At 46.5% G+C, this 17,332-nt stretch overlaps 1 long non-coding RNA gene across 1 annotated transcript; it reads right to left on the minus strand.

Annotated features, from left to right (window-relative positions):
• Positions 1-1,114: 1,114 nt before the first annotated feature.
• On the minus strand, positions 1,115-15,664 carry LOC116970649. Its single transcript, XR_004411231.1, has 3 exons — positions 15,634-15,664; positions 1,920-1,921; positions 1,115-1,125 (listed from the first exon to the last, which is right to left on the minus strand). It is a non-coding gene; the product is annotated as an uncharacterized LOC116970649 (long non-coding RNA).
• Positions 15,665-17,332: the final 1,668 nt, after the last annotated feature.

Genomic DNA, 17,332 nt, shown 5'->3' on the forward strand with positions numbered 1-17,332 from the left:
AGCCCATGTTTATTAATCATTCATACGCCATTTCTCTGACTTAACAGACCGAGTTTCTTCCTGAATTAATTTGTGAATATATTACATAGACACAATTGTAAATCAACCTACCAACTGACTGGAAAACTAAGGCATGCAACAGCTGAATAAAACATTATTTTGAGAGGAGGTTATCAGTCACCTTCAGGAGGTTCTATGTAGGGAAACAGAGCTCTGCATGTTTTAACAATGTTTCCATTAAAATCAGAGTGGACCTTGACTGGTGAACATTAAAACGAATCCTCCCCAATGTCTGTGTGTTACTGAATGGAAAGCATTGAGCAAGAGTTAAATAGCACAATACATTTGCAACTGCTAAATGTTAGCAAAGAATATTGTTATTTGTGGATATATACAATTGGATTGTTGTGAACTTGCAGCTCTGACATAAAGTCTTCTGTGAATGCCCTGCTGCTTTGTTTGCAGTGTCACAGAGTTGTACATCATGGCAATAAGCCCTTCGACCCAATTCATCCATGCTGGCCAAGAGGTCCCATTTACTCACATTTGGCACGTATCCCTCCTAACGTATCCCTGAACCTTCTCTGTACTCCCTCTATGGCAAGAATGTCTTTCCTGGTCTTCTAATCTGAGTAAAGACATTCTTGCTATAGAGGGAGTACAGAGAAGGATCACCAGACTGATTCCTGGGATGTCAGGACTTTCATATGAAGAAAGACTGGATAGACTCGGCTTGTACTCGCTAGAATTTAGAAGATTGAGGGGGGATCTTATAGAAACTTACAAAATTCTTAAGGGGTTGGACAGGCTGGATGCAGGAAGATTGTTCCCGATGTTGGGGAAGTCCAGAACAAGGGGTCACAGTTTAAGGATAAGGGGGAAATCTTTTAGGACCGAGATGAGAAAAACATTTTTCACACAGAGAGTGGTGAATCTCTGGAATTCTCTGCCACAGAAGGTAGTTGAGGCCAGTTCATTGGCTTTATTTAAGAGGGAGTTAGATGTGGCCCTTGTGGCTAAAGGGATCAGGGGGTACGGAGAGAAGGCAGGTACAGGATACCGAGTTGGATGATCAGCCATGATCATATTGAATGGCGGTGCAGGCTCGAAGGACCGAGTGACCTACTCCTGCACCTATTTTCTATGTTTCTATGTTTTTAACCCTTTAATTTTTTCTGTTGGTTTCCCTCCCAATAACCTAATTGACAAGCTTGGCTGTGTTAGAAGCAGGTTGGTGGAGATTATTTGATGCGATTTGAGGCTACAACTTGGAGGATGAGAGGTTGGGGAGGCTGCTTGCTAGTTAATGGCAACTCGGGGCAAAGTGTAAGTCAGTGTGGCGTCAGAGTGAAGTAACCAGATGGGATGGGTGCCAAAGAGGAGGTGATATAAGGTGGTATGTATGTGCATGTTTTACTTTGGGGTCATTCGGCCCACCGAGCCCACACTGACCATCGATCATCTGTCACACTAGTTCTATTGTCCCACATTCTCAACCACTTTACATATTGGGGGCCATTTTTAGAGGCTAATTAACCTACAAACCCACAGAGGTGGTGACAATTGGTCAGGTTGGAGTGTTTGGTGGATTCAAACTTGCTGTTCTGATCTACAAACACTTGCCTCCTGGATCACCCTATCTCCTCTCCTTTCGTGTTGCCAACATGAGTTAATAGACAACAGGTGAAGGAGTAGTCCATTCGGCCCTTCGAGCCAGCACCGCCATTCAATATGATCATGGCTGATCATCCACAATCAGTACCCCATTCCTGCCTTCTCCCCATATCCCCTGACTCTGCTTTCTTTAAGAGCCCTATCCAGCTCTCTCTTGAAAGTATCCAGAGAACCAGCCTCCACCACCCTCTGAGGCAGAGAATTCCACAGACTCACAACTCTCTGTGTGGAAAAAGTGTTTCCACGCCTCCATTCTAAATGGCTTACCCTTATTCTTAAACTGTGACCCCTGGTTCTGGACTCCTCCAACATCGGGAACATGTTTCCTGCAAAGATGGAAGATTGCAGCCTTCCTGAATGCTTCAATGATGGCCTGCTTATTGAATGTGCACTATAGCCATCTGGCTTACTTTTAAGCTGAAAGTGTTGGTTCTTGGAAACCGACATTTGTAGCAAATACTTTGAATACTGTGACTCCTCTAAACCTAAGAAGGTCCCGACCCGAAACATCACCCATCCTTTTTCCCCAGAGATACTGCCTGACCGGCTGAGTTACTCCAGCACTTTGTGTATCTTTAGTCTAATCTGCACTTGGGTGGGGGAGGTGTTAGGAGAAGCCACAATGCAAACCACCCAAATGCAATTCTTTCACACAGCTCTGGTTTCTTTTATTAAATAGTACTCTGCAATTGAAAATAGGGGGAAGCAATTTTGCACCCGTTTCTGAATGTCTTGGTATCAGACAGGAATATCATCCTCCTTAGATGGGATTTTTTTTTGTGCCACATCATCGTTCAGAGTAAAACAATCGTGCAACGGGCAAAATTAATTGCTAGTGTGATTTTTGGCCTTGCTGGTTTGAACATTTTCAATTATTTATTTACGCTTGGCTCCACTTGCCCTGTTTCCATTGGATCCATGCTATGTAAGGGAGCAGCACTGAATCTACAATCTGTCTTCAATGGATCTGTGATCTCCTGTAGCCATTCACACAGCCTGTTGCAGCCCTGAGGGAGTTCCTGTGAACCTCCTGACACCAAGGACATGCCTCCTGCCAGTTTTGTCTGGATTGCTCTGACCCCCATCCCCTCCCTCAAGCATCTGTGGAGTATTTTCACTCCCTCTTCCCATCATTGTAGTATCCACCAACTAAGCAACAACATTTCCCAATAGATGGAAGAGAAGATGCAACATGTTGGAATAACTCAGCATGTCAGGCAGCATCTCTGGAGAACATGGATTGGCGATGTTTCAGGTTGGGACACTTCTTCAGATAGAAGTGTTGTTTGTGTAAAGTGTAGCTGGTGTGATTGCAGCTGCCTGCCAGTAGATTTGAGAGCTTCAGGTTGGCCGACAAAGTAATTTCACACTGACTAAAGATCAGTGGTTTGTGATCATTCAAAGAAAGTTGAGAAGGTTACGGTGATATATAATGCTGCTTTAATGCTATTTAAATGGAGAAAGGCAATTTTGATACTACTGTGTATATGCTCTGCTTGTATGCTGCTGTTAGTAACCGTTTTATACTATACCATTTCTCACAGGTACATTTTTGGACATTTGCAAATTTCATGTTTTGCTGACACCTATTACAATAGCACTCGGAGAAAACTGCATCTAGACACCACTCTATGTAAGAAAGAAACAACATACCTAGGGCATGCAGAAAGAATTAAAGCCCACTGCACACAAAGATCAACAGTAAGGATGTATTTACAGAAGGGCTTTTAGAAAAAATATTTTATCCAATCAAGAATGATGAAAGTGTCCCTGATAATCCACACTCCAATTTAGCAATGTTGTTGCAGGAAACAATGTGAATGATTTTTTTATTTAGTGTTTAAGTCAATGTCATTTGGATCTGATCGAAATGTTGTCTGTCTTGGGAAACAACTGCTGTATAATTAGATGGTGTAAAAATTAAACCCTGCTGAACCTTTTACTACGTATAGGTTTTAAAGTAAATGTTGAATGGCGGTGCAGGCTCGAAGGGCCGAATGGCCTACTCCTGCACCTAATTTCTATGTTTCTATGTTTCTATGTTACAATAATATTTTCCTTGCGCTAAGCATGGTGAACTATGCCTTGTCACGTAATAGGTTTGTTACATTTTTTCAGTTCTTCCTGGTCATTCTCTAACTTTTCAGTTCCCTTGCAAATAATAAGTGTCTTATGCCTGTTTTTGGCCCGGTCTGTTAAATTGGGCTTTGCAAGTGTGAATGTAAGTGCCAGAGAGCCAAGTTCGGGCAGCACCCAATAGGTGACTTGGTGGCGCAGTGGTAAAGTTGCTGCCTGGGTTTGATCCTCACTATGGGTGCTGTAGGTACAGAGTTTGTATGTTCTCCCTGCGAGCGCATGGGTTTTCTCCGGGTGCTCCAGTTTCCTCCCACACTCCAAAGACGTACAGGTTTGTAGGTTAAGTGTTTAAGAAGGAACTGCAGATGCTGGAAAATTGAAGGTACACACAAATGCTGGAGAAACTCAACGGATGCAGCAGCATCTATGGAGCAAAGGAAATAGGCAACGTTTCGGGCCAAAACCGTTCTTCAGACCCTTCTTCTGAAGAAGGGTTTCTGCCCGAAACGTTGCCTATTTCCTTCGCTCCATAGATGCTGCTGCACTCGCTGAGTTTCTCCAGCATTTTTGTGTACCTCAGGTTTGTAGGTTAATTGGCTTTGGTAAAATTGTAAATTGTCCCTCGTGTGTAGGATGGTGCTGGTGTACAAGGATTGCTTGTCGGCGTGGGCCAAAGAGCCTGTTTCCATGAAGTGTCTCTAAACTATACTGTACTTTTTAAGTTTGATGAGGAGTGGAAGAAATAGAATTGTCATTCCAGTTCCACAGAACTTCAGAGGATTAGAGTCAATAGAGTCAATCCTGCCCCTTTGTGTCTCAGTCCTTTCCCACGTTATTGCTGCTCCATTTGTTGCCGTTCAATCCTTCCTCCAAGTGTCACAACCTGTGAGGAAAGCGATCAGAAAATATCTGCTTCAAAAATTCAAACTACAGCCATCAGCATTTGCTACGCTATTGGCACTGAGACATGGAGCCTGATTTCAGGCAAACTATTTGGTGTGAAATAAACATCTCAAACGTGTTGCCAAACTCGAACTGCAGTAATAGACCCTCGTATTTCACCTCTGTGGTCTACAATGCTACAGCATGGAGATTGAATTCTCTAATTTGAGGTAACTTGTTCCGTCCCAGTCCCTCTATCCACCCAGATCCTCCCACGCACATGCTTATTACCCACAACACACCGTCCCTCAACAACTGTTGCTTCCCTGCCCATTTCAGCAGCCCATCTCCCACAAGCTCTAATTGAGATCCTTCCCCCACTGGTCCCTTCTGCCCACCCCACCTCCTTTTACTCCTGTACTCTACCATCAGATTCCATCATCTCCAACCGCTGCTTATCTTTACCAATTAAATCCTTGGCTCTTGTTTTCTCCATCCCTCTCTCCCTCGCCTGACTCCATCCACCTTTCTACCCTCTCCTCACCTGGATCCACCTTTCATGTGCCAGATTCCGCCTCATCCCCCCCCCCCCCCCCCCCCCCTCTTTACACTGGTTCGCTCCCCTCCAAGAGGCAGGGTCTTGACCCCCACAACGTCAAGACATTTCCCTCCACAGATGAACACAGAACACCACAGGATCAGAGCCTTCAGTGCCCAATGTTTGCGTCGAACACGATGCCAAGTTAAACTGATCTCATCTGTCTGTACATGATCCATCCCCCTCTATTCCCTGTTTAAGAAGGAACTGCAGATGCTGGAAAATCGAAGGTTTACACAAAAATGCTGGAGAAACTCAGCGGGTGCAGCAGCATCTATGGAGCGAAGGAGATAGGCAACATTTCGGTCTGAAGAAGGGTTTCGGCCCAAAACGTTGCCTATTTCCTTCGCTACATAGATGCTGCTGCACCCGCTGAGTATCTCCAGCATTTCTGTGTAAATCCCCTCTATTCCCTGCACTGCCATGTGCCTATTCAAAAGCTTCTTGGATGCCTCAATCATATCTGCCTCCACCATTACCCTTGGTAATGCGTTCCAGGCCCTCACAGCTCTGTGTATAAAATAAAAACTTGCTATGCTCATCTCCATTAAACTTGTCCCCTCTCGCCTAATACTCTAGCTACATTTCCACCCTGGGGCAAAGTTCTGGCTGTCTATCCCTTCTATGCCTCTTAAACTGCCACTGAGTTTCTCGCTCATATCATGTGCACATTTTCATTGCTTTCAATCTTTTCGTAGGTTGCTAAGTGCAAACATAAATCATGGCTATTTCAATAACAGCTCAATATCTCAATTTCTGTAAAACTCAATATCTTGTATACTGCTTAATGGGACTAATATTTTATGCATTTACTTATGCTAATGCTACAAAGAAAGATATTTAATTATAGAGGTAAAGTACCGTGAGCATACAATTAATGTGTCATTATAGTGCAGCTTTAATGATAGGATTAGCTTGGTTGCTTCAAATCTCCAATGATACCATAAATGTGAGGGGAGGTCATTTATGAAATAAAAACATCTGGGCTGATGGTAAATTGATGGAAAGAAACAAATGTAAACACAAAAGCAAGTGAGGCTCTTGCATGTTACAAAGTGGGGTAGTGTGTCTGTAAACAATGTTTCACTGCCACTGTCAAGTTGCATCAGCCACAGATGTGAAATTGACAAAGAGCCAGCAATTAGATATTGATTACAAATGTTCAGATACACATCCTGAGGAGCTGGTGAATGGTGACTCCTTTTGGCTGATATATCCATCCTGGCAGAAGTGGCCACTTCTGGTTATTTAATCCAAGATTAGATAGTTCTTTACCTAATCGGCTCTTTTCTAGTTCTATGTACAGCCTGAGCCACATAAATCATCGCTTTGAATAATAAGAAGATAGACACAAAAAGCTGGAGTAACTCAGCAGGACAGGCAGCATCTCTGGCGAGAAGGAATGGGTGACGTTTCGAGTCAAGATCCTTCTTCAGACAATTTTGTCTGTGAAATATATTATTAAGTATTCATTAGGAGAGGTTCACAATTGTCAATTAGGTATTACGGAATGAGTATGGATTAGAGGGTAGTAGTTATACGGAGAGGTTGAACAAATTTGGGTCGTTTTTTCTGTAGTGTCGGAGACTGAATACAAGTGTATAAAATTGAGAGACATACATAGGATATACAGTCGGGACCTTTTTTCCCAAAGGTGGAAATGACAAAGGCGGGCAAGCCTGGTTTTAATGTGAGTGGGGCAAAGTTTAAAGGGGATGTGCAGGGCAAGTTCATTTTACACTGTGGTGAGTGCCTGGAATGCACTGCAGGTTTTGGTGGTGGAGGCAGATATGATTGCAGCATTTATGAAGCTTTTGGATAGCCGCTAGGATATGCAGGGAATGGAAGGGTATGGATCACAAACAATAGACAATAGGTGCAGGTGTAGGTCATTCGGCCCTTCGAACCAGCACCACCATTCAATGTGATCATGGCTGATCAAACAGGCAGAGGAGATTAGTTTAACCTGGCATCATGTTCAGCATGAACATTGTGGGCTGAAGGGTCTGTTCCTTCGTACTGTTTTATGAAATCTATGACTCGTGTCAGAGTAAGGAAAGAGCAATTTTAATGTACGGCCCCATGCTTTTTCCATTGTAGTTGTGATTCATTTATTAGTCAAGTATGTAAAAACGTACAAGGAATTTGATTTGCCATACAGTCATACCAAAAAGGCAACAAGACACACAACTACATAAAAGTTAACATAACCATCCACCACAGCGGCTCCTCCACATTCCTCACTATCGAAGGGGGCGCTGTTCTGGCAGCAGCCATGTCAGCAGTGCGTCAGTTTTTTCAATTTTTTTAAATTTTTTTGTATGTTTTAAAGTGTGTATTAATGTTTCCTTGTGTGTCTTATGTGGGGGGTGGTGTGGGGAGGTAAGGGGGAAACCGCTTCGGTCGCCTCCTCCATGGCCTAACATCAAGGATCGGCGCGGCCTTTCCCGGAGACGTGCCCGGGGCTTCAGAGGCGGGCGCAGCGTGGACTCTCGGCGTGGAGCGGGTGAACCCTCGCTGGGGCTCGCTGGAGGGAGCGCTCCATTTCGCTGGCCCGGGGCAGCCGGCAGCCTGAAGTCGCAGCCTGAAGCCGCGGTCTGCAGAGCTGTGCGGCGTCTACAGCCCGGGATCCCTCGTGGGGGACCCGGGGGAAGAAGAAGCCATCACTGCCGGCCCGCGGCCAACTTCTACCGCGGGGCCGGCATGGACTTACCATCACCCCTGGAGGGGAGCTTCGACCGCCGGCCCTGCAGTCTACGGTGCTTCTGGCTGCGGCGGAGACTTTAAATCTTGACCGCCGGCCTGCGGCCTACAACAATCTAAAGCCGCGGTCTCCGGTGAGGAAGAGCCGATCCTGGACTGACTCTGGACTCTGGTCCTGTCCACGGGGGGGAAATGGAGGAGGACTGGCCAAATTTTTGTGCCTTCCACCACAGTGATGAATGCTGTGGTGGATGTTTGTGTTACATTTTGTGTGTTCTTTATTATTGTATCGCTGCTGACAATCCAATCCTTGCCGGGGCACTGCTCGTGCGGTCGACCGGTCGGTGCGGATGTAATGCGCCCTTTTAAATTGCCCCTCGGGGACGAATAAAGTGCTTGAAATGAAATGATGGAAGGCAATAAAGATTTATCTTCTTTCCTCCTTATTCTCCCGCGGACGGGGCAGTCGAACCAGCCCGGTCGAAGCTCCTGCGGTAGGAGATCCCGAAGTCGGTCCCTAACCAAGGGTCCACAAGCTCCACGAAGTTAAGTCCGCAGGCTCCCGTGGTTGGAGCTCCCAAGGTCGATCCCCAACAAGAGGCCACCAGCTCCTTGATGTTAGGCCGCAGCGAGGACGGAGATATGATACGGAAAAAGTCGTATCTCCGTCGAGGAAAGAGATTTTAAAAAGTTTCCCCCACCCCCCACATAATACAAAATTAGATACACTAAAGCATACATTTAACAACAAACTAAACACAACAAAAGAAGAAAAAGGACGAGACAGACTGTTGGCGCGGCTGCCATCGTACGGTGCCACCCGGTTCCATATCTTACTCTTTTGACCCCAGTTAACAAATTTTTTTTTTTTTTTCAAAACCAGTGACCTTTTGAAAATAACACGCTCTCCCTCAATAGCTGAATCACCCATAGATACTTCATGCTGCCTCAGCAAGGCCACCAGCATAATGACGGACCAGTCACTCCCTCTTTTCCCCTCTCCCATCAGGTAGAGGTTTGATAAAGCATACCTCCAGATTCACGGATAGTTATCATCAGGCAACTGAATGGTCCTCTCATCAGCCAGTTTGGTCCTGAACCCCCGTTGCCTCATTGGTGACCTATGAACCATCATTAATCAGACTTTATCTAGCACAAAATGGACCCTTCTTTATCCTTTGTCTGGGGACTGTAGACAGCGTGAATGTAATCATGTGTAGTCTTTTTGACTGGATTGAAGCACTTTAAGGTAGATAAATGTGAGACAGTGGTGAGACAATGTGAGGATTGCAGAATGTGGGAGCCCAGGGACACAGATGGAGCCTCTGGCTGCTACAACTGTGGCAAGTGCGTCCAGCTTCAGTTCCTAAAGGACTGTGTTGGGGCACTGGAGAAGCAGCTGGATGACCTCAGGGCCATCTGGGAAAACGAGAGTTTCCTGGACAGGACCTACAGTGAGGTTGTCACGCCGAGGTTACGGGAAGAACCAAGGTGTGTGATGGAGAGAAAGGGTGGAAATCGTGGAGTGCAGAAGACCCAGGTGGCTGTGCCTAATGAAAACAGGTACGCCCTCTTGGGAACTGTCCGGGGAGACAATGTTTCCAGCCCGAGTGGCGGACACGTCGGTGGCTCCAATCCTAGAGATGGGACTCGACCGGCGAGACCGACGTCGGGCAGAGCCCTAGTGGTGGGTGACTCCATTGTCCGAGGAGCGGACAGGAGATTCTGTGGCGGCAGATGAGACGCGAGGATGGTCTGTTGCCTCCCTGGTGCCAGGGTTCAGGATGTCACAAGCCAAATTCGAACATCCTCAAGAGAGAGAGAAGGTGAATAGTAGTTGTGCACGTCGGCACAAACAACGTCGGGAAGAAGAGGAAGGAGGTTCTCCAACATGAATTCAGAGAGTTGGGAAGAAGACTGAAATGCTGGACTTCTAGGGTGGTTATCTCTGGATTGCTTCCAGTACCTCGTGCTAGTGAGGACAGGAACAGGGAGATAGGGGATCTGAATGTGTGGCTGAGGGGCTGGAGCAGGGAGCAAGGATTTAGATTTATAGACCACTGGGATCTCTTTTGGGGTAGGGGTGACCTGTACAAAAGGGATGGGTTACACCTTAACTGGAGGGGGACCAACATTCTGGCAGCAGGTTTGCTAGGGCTACACGTGTGGGTTTAAGCTAAATAGTGGGGGGGGAGGGATTGACAAATTGGGAGAATAAAGATGGAGTTGAAGGGGAAGTGGCTACAGGAAAAATTACAAAAGATTCTCGAATTAATGGGAAGGAAAGCTTGACAATGGACAACAGAGTAAGGTCAGGGCCAATTGCGAGGGGGGAAGTGAATACGGAGGTCAAAGTGCACGAAGTATAAGGAATAAAGTGGACGAGCTTGAAGCTCAGTTAGAAACTGGCAAGTATGATGTTGTGGGAATTACTGAGACATGGCTGCAAGAGGGCCAGGGCTGGGAACTGAATATTCAAGGGTACACCTCCTATCAAAAAGACAGACAGGTGGGCAGAGGGGGTGGGGTTGCCCTGTTGGTGAGGAATGAAATTCAGTCCCTTGCAAGGGGTGACATTGAAACAGGAGATGTGGAGTCAGTATGGATAGAACTAAGGAATTGTAAGGGTAAAAAGACCCTAATGGGACTAATCTACAGGCCCCCAAACAGTAGCCTGGACATCGGGCGCAAGTTGAATCAGTAGTTAAAATTGGCATGTAGTAAAAGTAATGCTGTGGTTGTTATGGGAGATTTCAACATGCAGGTAGACTGGGAAAATCAGGTTGGTACTGGACCCCAAGAAAGGGACTTTGTAGGGTGCCTTTCTGATGGATTCTTTGAACAGCTTGTGTTGGAGCCTACCAGGGAGAAGGCAATTCTGGATTTAGTGTTTTGTAATGAATGGTATTTGATAAAGGACCTTGAGGTTAATAAGCCATTAGGAGGCAGTGACCATAACATGGTCAGGTTTAATCTACAATTGGAGAGGGAGAAGAGTAGATCGGAGGTGTCAGTGTTGCAGTTGAATAAAGGGGACTATGGGGCCATGATGAAGGAGCTGGCCAAAGTTGACTGGAAAGATACACTAGTAGGGATGACAGTGGAACAAAAATGGCAGGTGTTTCTAAGAATAATACAGAAGGTGCAGGATCAGTTCATTCCTAGGAGGAAGAAAGATTCCAAGGAGAGAAAGGGACGACCATCGCTGACAAGGGATGTCAGTGACAGTATAAAAATTAAAACGAAGAAGTACAACATAGCAAACATGAGCGGGAAGCAAGAGGATTGGGTAATGTTTAAAGAACAACAGAAGATAACCAAAAAGATAATACGGGGAGAAAAGATGAAGTACGAAAGTAAGCTAGCCAAGAATGTAAAGCAGGATAGTAAAAGCTTCTTCAGGAATGTGAGGAGGAAAAAATTAGTTAAGACCCTTGAAGACCGAAAAAGGTGAATTTATTATGGGGAACAAGGAAATGGCAGATGAGTTGAACAGGTACTTTGGACCTGGCTTCACTAAGGAGGACACAAACAATCTTCCTGATATACTAGTGGCCAGAGGATCTGGGGTGATGGAGGAACTGAAGGAAATCCACATTAGGCAGGAAATGGTGTTGGATAGACTGATGGGACTGAAGACTGATAAATCCCCAGGGCCTGATGGTCTACATCCCAGGGTACTTAAGGAAGTGGCACTAGAAATCGTAGATGCATTGGTGATAATTTTCCAATGTTCTATAGACTCAGGATCAGTTCCTGTGGATTGGAGGGTAACAAATGTTATCTCACTTTTTAAGGAAGGCGGGAGAGAGAAAACGGGGAATTATAGACCAGTTAGCCTGACATTGGTGGTGGCGAAGATGCTGGAGTCAATTATAAAAGATGAGACAGCCGCACATTTGGATAGCAGTAACAGGATTGGTCCGAGTCAGCATGGATTTACGAAGGGGAAATCATGCTTGACTAATCTTCTGGAATTTTTTGAAGATGTAACTAGGAAAATGGACAAGGGAGAGCCAGTGGATGTAGTGTACCTGGACTTTCAGAAAGCATTTGATAAGGTCCCAAATAGGAGATTAGTGGGCAAAATTAGGGCACATGGTATTGGGGGTAGAGTGCTGACATGGATAGAGGAGTGGTTGGCCGACAGTAAACAAAGAGTAGGGATTAACAGGTCCCTTTCAGAAAGGCAGGCAGTGACTAGTGGGGTACCGCAAGGCTCGGTGCTGTGACCGCAGCTATTTACAATATACATCAATGATTTGGATGAAGGGATTCAAAGTAACATTAGCAAATTTGCAGATGACACAAAGCTGGGTGGCAGTGTGAACTGTGAGGAGGATGCTATGAGAATGCAGGGTGACTTGGACAGGTTGGGGAAGTGGGCAGATGCATGGTTTATGAAGTTTGATGTGGATTAATGTGAGGTTATCCTCACGAGACTTTCGTCAGCAGCGGCCTCTGCAGTCCGTCTGCGTTTTTATTATTTTATGTCTATGTTTTTATGTAGTTTTTGTTATTTTTTGTTGGGGTATGTGTGTGGGGGGGTGGGGGGGAGGGGGTAACTTTTAAATCTCTCCCTGCACGGGAGACCCGACCTTTTCTTTGTCGGGTCTCCGTTGTCGTTGGGGCTGCAACGAGGAGCGGCCTCCAACAGGAAGACCGGGGGCTGTGGTGCCGACTACTCACCTCACCGTCGCGGAGCTGGCCGAGTCCAGCGCGGGTGGAGCTGTGGTGGACGCTGCTGCGGCCCGACCTCCGGAGATTCGGTGGCTGCAACTGCGGGTTTGGCGGACGGTAACACCGGGAGCCCACGGGTCCCTGCTGGGAGACCGCTTTTCGGGGCTTCCGCAGCGGCGACTTCTCCCGCCCGAGTTGCGGGGTTGAAGAGCTCCTGGAGCGGGGCCTTACAGCACCGCCCCGCGCGGCTTGGAATGGCCGCGGGACTGCGAGCGCACGCCGGGGGCTCTAACACCAAGACCCGGTGCGCGACCTTGCATCACCCGGCGTGGCTTTAATGGCCGCGGGACAATTCGCCATCGCCCGCCGGGGGCTTTGACTTTGACTCTGACATCGGGGGGGGGAGTGCAGTGGAGAGATAAGTTTTTTTGGCCTTCCATCACAGCAATGTGATGGATGTTTATGTAAATTATGTTGTGTCTCGGGTCTATTTGTTTGTAATGTATGGCTGCAGAAACGACATTTCGTTTGGACCTCAAGGGGTCCAAATGACAATAAATTGAATTGAATTGAATTGAATTTGAATTTAGTAGCAAAAACAGGAAGAAAGATTAATATCTAAATGGCGTCAAATTGGGAAAAGGGGAAGTACAACGGGATCTGGGGGTCCTTGTACATCAGTCTATGAAAGTAAGCATGCAGGTACAGCAGGCAGTGAAGAAAGCAAATGGCATGTTGGCCTTTATAACAAGAGGAATCGAATATAGGAGCAAATAGGTCCTTCTGCAGTTGTACAGAGCCCTAGTGAGACCACACCTGGACTATTGTGTGCAGTTTTGGTCCCCTAATTTGAGGAAGGACATTCTTGCTATTGAGCGAGTGCAACGTAGGTTTAAAAGGTTATTTCCTGGGATGGCAGGACTGTCATATGCTGAGAGAATGGAGCAGCTGGGCTTGTACATTCTGGAGTTTAGAAGGATGAGAGGGCATCTCCTTGAAACATATAAGATTGTTAAGGGCTTGGACACGCTAGAAGCAGGAAACATGTTCCCGATGTTGCGGGAGTCCAGAACCAGGGGCCACAGTTTAAGAATAAGGAATAAGCCATTTAGAACGGAGACGAGGAAACACTTTTTCTCACAGAGAGTGGTGAGTCTGTGGAATTCTCTGCCTCAGAGGGCGGTGGAGGCAGGTTCTCTGGATGCTTTCAAGAGAGAGCTAGATAGGGCTTTTAAAAATAGCGGAGTCAGGAGATATGGGGAGAAGGCAGGAACTGATTGGGGATGATCAGCCATGATCACATTGAATGGTGGTGCTGGCTCGAAGGACCAAATGGCCTACTCCTGCACCTATTGTCTATGGTCTATTGTCTATTAGAACGAATATTTCCCCTCCCACCCGTGACCTAGCTGTCTCTTTGGTCTGTTCTTCTAAATTAGACCGCTTCCAACCCGTTACTCTATCCTCCCTTGTAAAGCTTGTCTCCACTATGAAACCTGCAACCTGCCCCCTTGACATTGTTCCCACTGCCCTTCTGAAGGATGTCTTTGCAATTGTTGGTCCCAGTATCCTCTCGATCATCAACAGTTCTCTGGCCATTGGCACTGTTCCAACTTGCTTCAAGCACGTGGTGGTCCAGCCTCTCCTGAAAAAACCTAACCTAGACCCAACCTTGCCTAGCAACTACAGACCTATTTCCAAACTCCTTTTCCCCTCAAAAGTCCTTGAAAAGGTAATTCTAGACCAACTAATGCCTTATCTACACCAAAAAAAATCCTGGAAAGTTTCCAATCAGGTGTTAGGGCCCACCACAGCACAGAGTCTGCCTTGTTGAAGGTACACAACCACCTCCTTCTCGCCATCGACTCCGGCGACTGTGCAATCCTGCTCCTTCTCGACCTCAGCGCAGCGTTTGATACAGTGGACCATACCATAAACAGCCTCATGCACTGCCTCGATGATTTAAATGTTGGATGGCTCAGAACTTCCTCCAACTTAACGAGAGCAAGTCTGAGGTTTCTTCGGCCCCTCCGACTCCATCAAAACAATAACGGGCAGCCTTGGAAACCTAACCTCCTTAGTCAAACCGCACGTCAAAAACCTTGGCGTGATATTTGACTCTGCATTAAAGTTTGACAAGCAAGTCAACTCTGTGGTAAAAGCTGGTATCTTCCAACTTCGTACCATAGCTAAAATCAAATCATTCCTCAAATTCGACGACCTTGAAAAAAACCATCCATGCATTTATCTTCTCCCGCCTTGACTACTGCAACTCCCTATACACTGGCATCATCCCTGTCCCGCCTACAATTGGTCCAAAACGCTGCAGCAAGACTTCCGATGGGTACCCGTAAAAGGGACCACGTCACCCCGATCCTGGCCTCTCCACTGGCTCCTAATACAGTACAGAATCAACTTCAAGCTCCTCTTATACGTATACAAAGCCCTTAACGGGCTTGCCCCCCCCCCCCCCCCCATATCAAAAATCTTCTAACCCACCATTCTACCTCCAGGTCCCTCAGTTCTGCCCGAATTGGGGCTACTGACTATCCCGCAGTCTAGGTTTAAGCTCAGGGGTAACCTCTGCGGTTGCAGCACATAGACTGTGGAATAGCATCCCACTCTCCTCATCAAAACTGCCCCCACCATCGACTCCTTTAAGTCATGACTCAAAACCTATTTCTACTCCCTAGCGTTTTTGAGCCCCTCTGAGTGGGCGCTGTAAACAGTTTATGTATGTATTGTTAGGTCTGTGTACCGTTGTATGTATCAAATTAGTACCTGCACTGATGTAAAGCACTTTGGTCAAAGTGAGTTGTTTTTAAATGTGCTATGCAAATAAATTTATTATTATTATTATTATTATACTTCACAAATTGGATAGTCTTGAAGGGCTTACCAAGAGATTTTGTTAAGGCAGGATTCGTTGTCTATATGGACTTTAGCAAGACCTTTGACAAAGTTCTGTAGGGTAGACTAGTCTGGAAGATTAGATCACATGGAATTCAAGGCGATATAACCAATTGGATTCATACTTGGCTTGGAGGAAAGGTCAAAGGGAATTGTGGAGAGTTGTTTTTCTGATTTGAAAAGCCTTTGATTTAATAGAAGTGCCTCAGAGCTCAGTGCTGGGCCCATTGTTGATTTTAATCTACATTAACGATTTTGATGTGGTTAACAATGTTAGTAAATTTGCAGATGACACCAAAATTGGCCGTATATCTAAGTTTACAACAGGATCTAGATCCTACTGGAAGGTGTACAAAAAACAGCAAATGGTATTTAACTCTGACAAGTGTGAGGTGTTGCACTTTGGTATGCCAAACCAGGGCAGGTCTAGCATAGTAAATGTTATATTAGAAGATTATTGGGACACAGCTACCAGCCTTGGAGGGCATCTACCACACACGGTGCCTCAGGAAGGCCGTCAGCATCCATAAAGACTCCTCACAGCCTTGTAATGGACTGTTCGAACTACTTCCCTCGGCAGATGTTACAAGGCCTACGCCTGAACCTCCAGACTCAGGAACAGCTTCATTCCCAGAGCTATAGCGGCTCTGAACCGGCCCTGCTGAGTGTCCCCCACCCCCCCATGGACTGTCTCCCTCGGATGGTCACGTCGCGCAGACACATCTGCACTTTAGTCTGTTTGAACTGTTTTGACTATTTTACTGTTCTTTTTACAAACCATGTTCTCGGGTATCTAAATCTAAATTTTATTAGTTATTTAAGTTGTGACATCGGATGGAAGCTGCATACCAAATCTCGTTGCGCTTATGTGCAATGACAATAAAAGATATTATTATTATATTATTATTATTATACAATACAATACAATTTATTTGTCATTTGAACCCCATTGAGGTTTAAACAAAATGTTGTTTCTGCAGTCATACACACAAGAAAGAACCAAGACACAACACAATTTACACAAACATCCATCACAGCGCATCTCCTCCTCGCTGTGATGGAAGGCAAAGACTTATCTCTCCCCTGCACTCCCCATTCCCCTCCCAATGTCAGAGTCAAAGCCCCCGGCGGGCGATGGTAATTGTCCCGCGGCCATTTACGCCGCGCCGGGTGATGCCAGGCCGCGCTCCGGGTCTTGTTGTTGGAGCCCCCGGCGTGCGCTAGCAAAGTCCCACAGCCATTCCAAGCCGCGCCGGGCGATGATGTAAGGCCCTGCTCCAGGTACTCTTCAACTCGGGCGGGTGAAGTCGCCGTTGCGGAAGCCCCGAAAAGCGGTCTCCCAGCAGGGACCCGCGGGCTCCCGGTGTCACTGTCCACCAGACCTGCGGTAAGCCTCCGAATCTCCGGGGTCAGGTCGCAGCCGAGCGCCACCACAGCTCCACCCTTTCCGAACTCGGCCAGCTCCATGATGGTGAGTAGGTCCGCAGGCTCCGCGACTGGAGCCCCAGGTCGTTCCTGCTGGAGGCCGCTCCACGGTGCTAGGCCCCAACGACAACGGAGACCCGACAGAGAAAAGGTTGGGTTCTCCGTGCAGGGGATAGATTTTAAAAGTTTCCCCACCCCCCGCCCCCCACACACATACCCACACACATACACAAAAAAAAAATAATAAAAACTACATTCAAACGAGACCAAAAAAAAAAAAAGACAGACGGACTGCAGAGGCCGCTGCGGCCTATCATTATTATTATTATTATTATCTCTGGAGAGTATTGCAGAACTGACATCTAGGAATTCAGGTGCATTGTT

Source organism: Amblyraja radiata, chromosome 3 (assembly GCF_010909765.2).
Source record: "Amblyraja radiata isolate CabotCenter1 chromosome 3, sAmbRad1.1.pri, whole genome shotgun sequence".
Lineage (NCBI taxonomy): Eukaryota > Metazoa > Chordata > Chondrichthyes > Rajiformes > Rajidae > Amblyraja > Amblyraja radiata.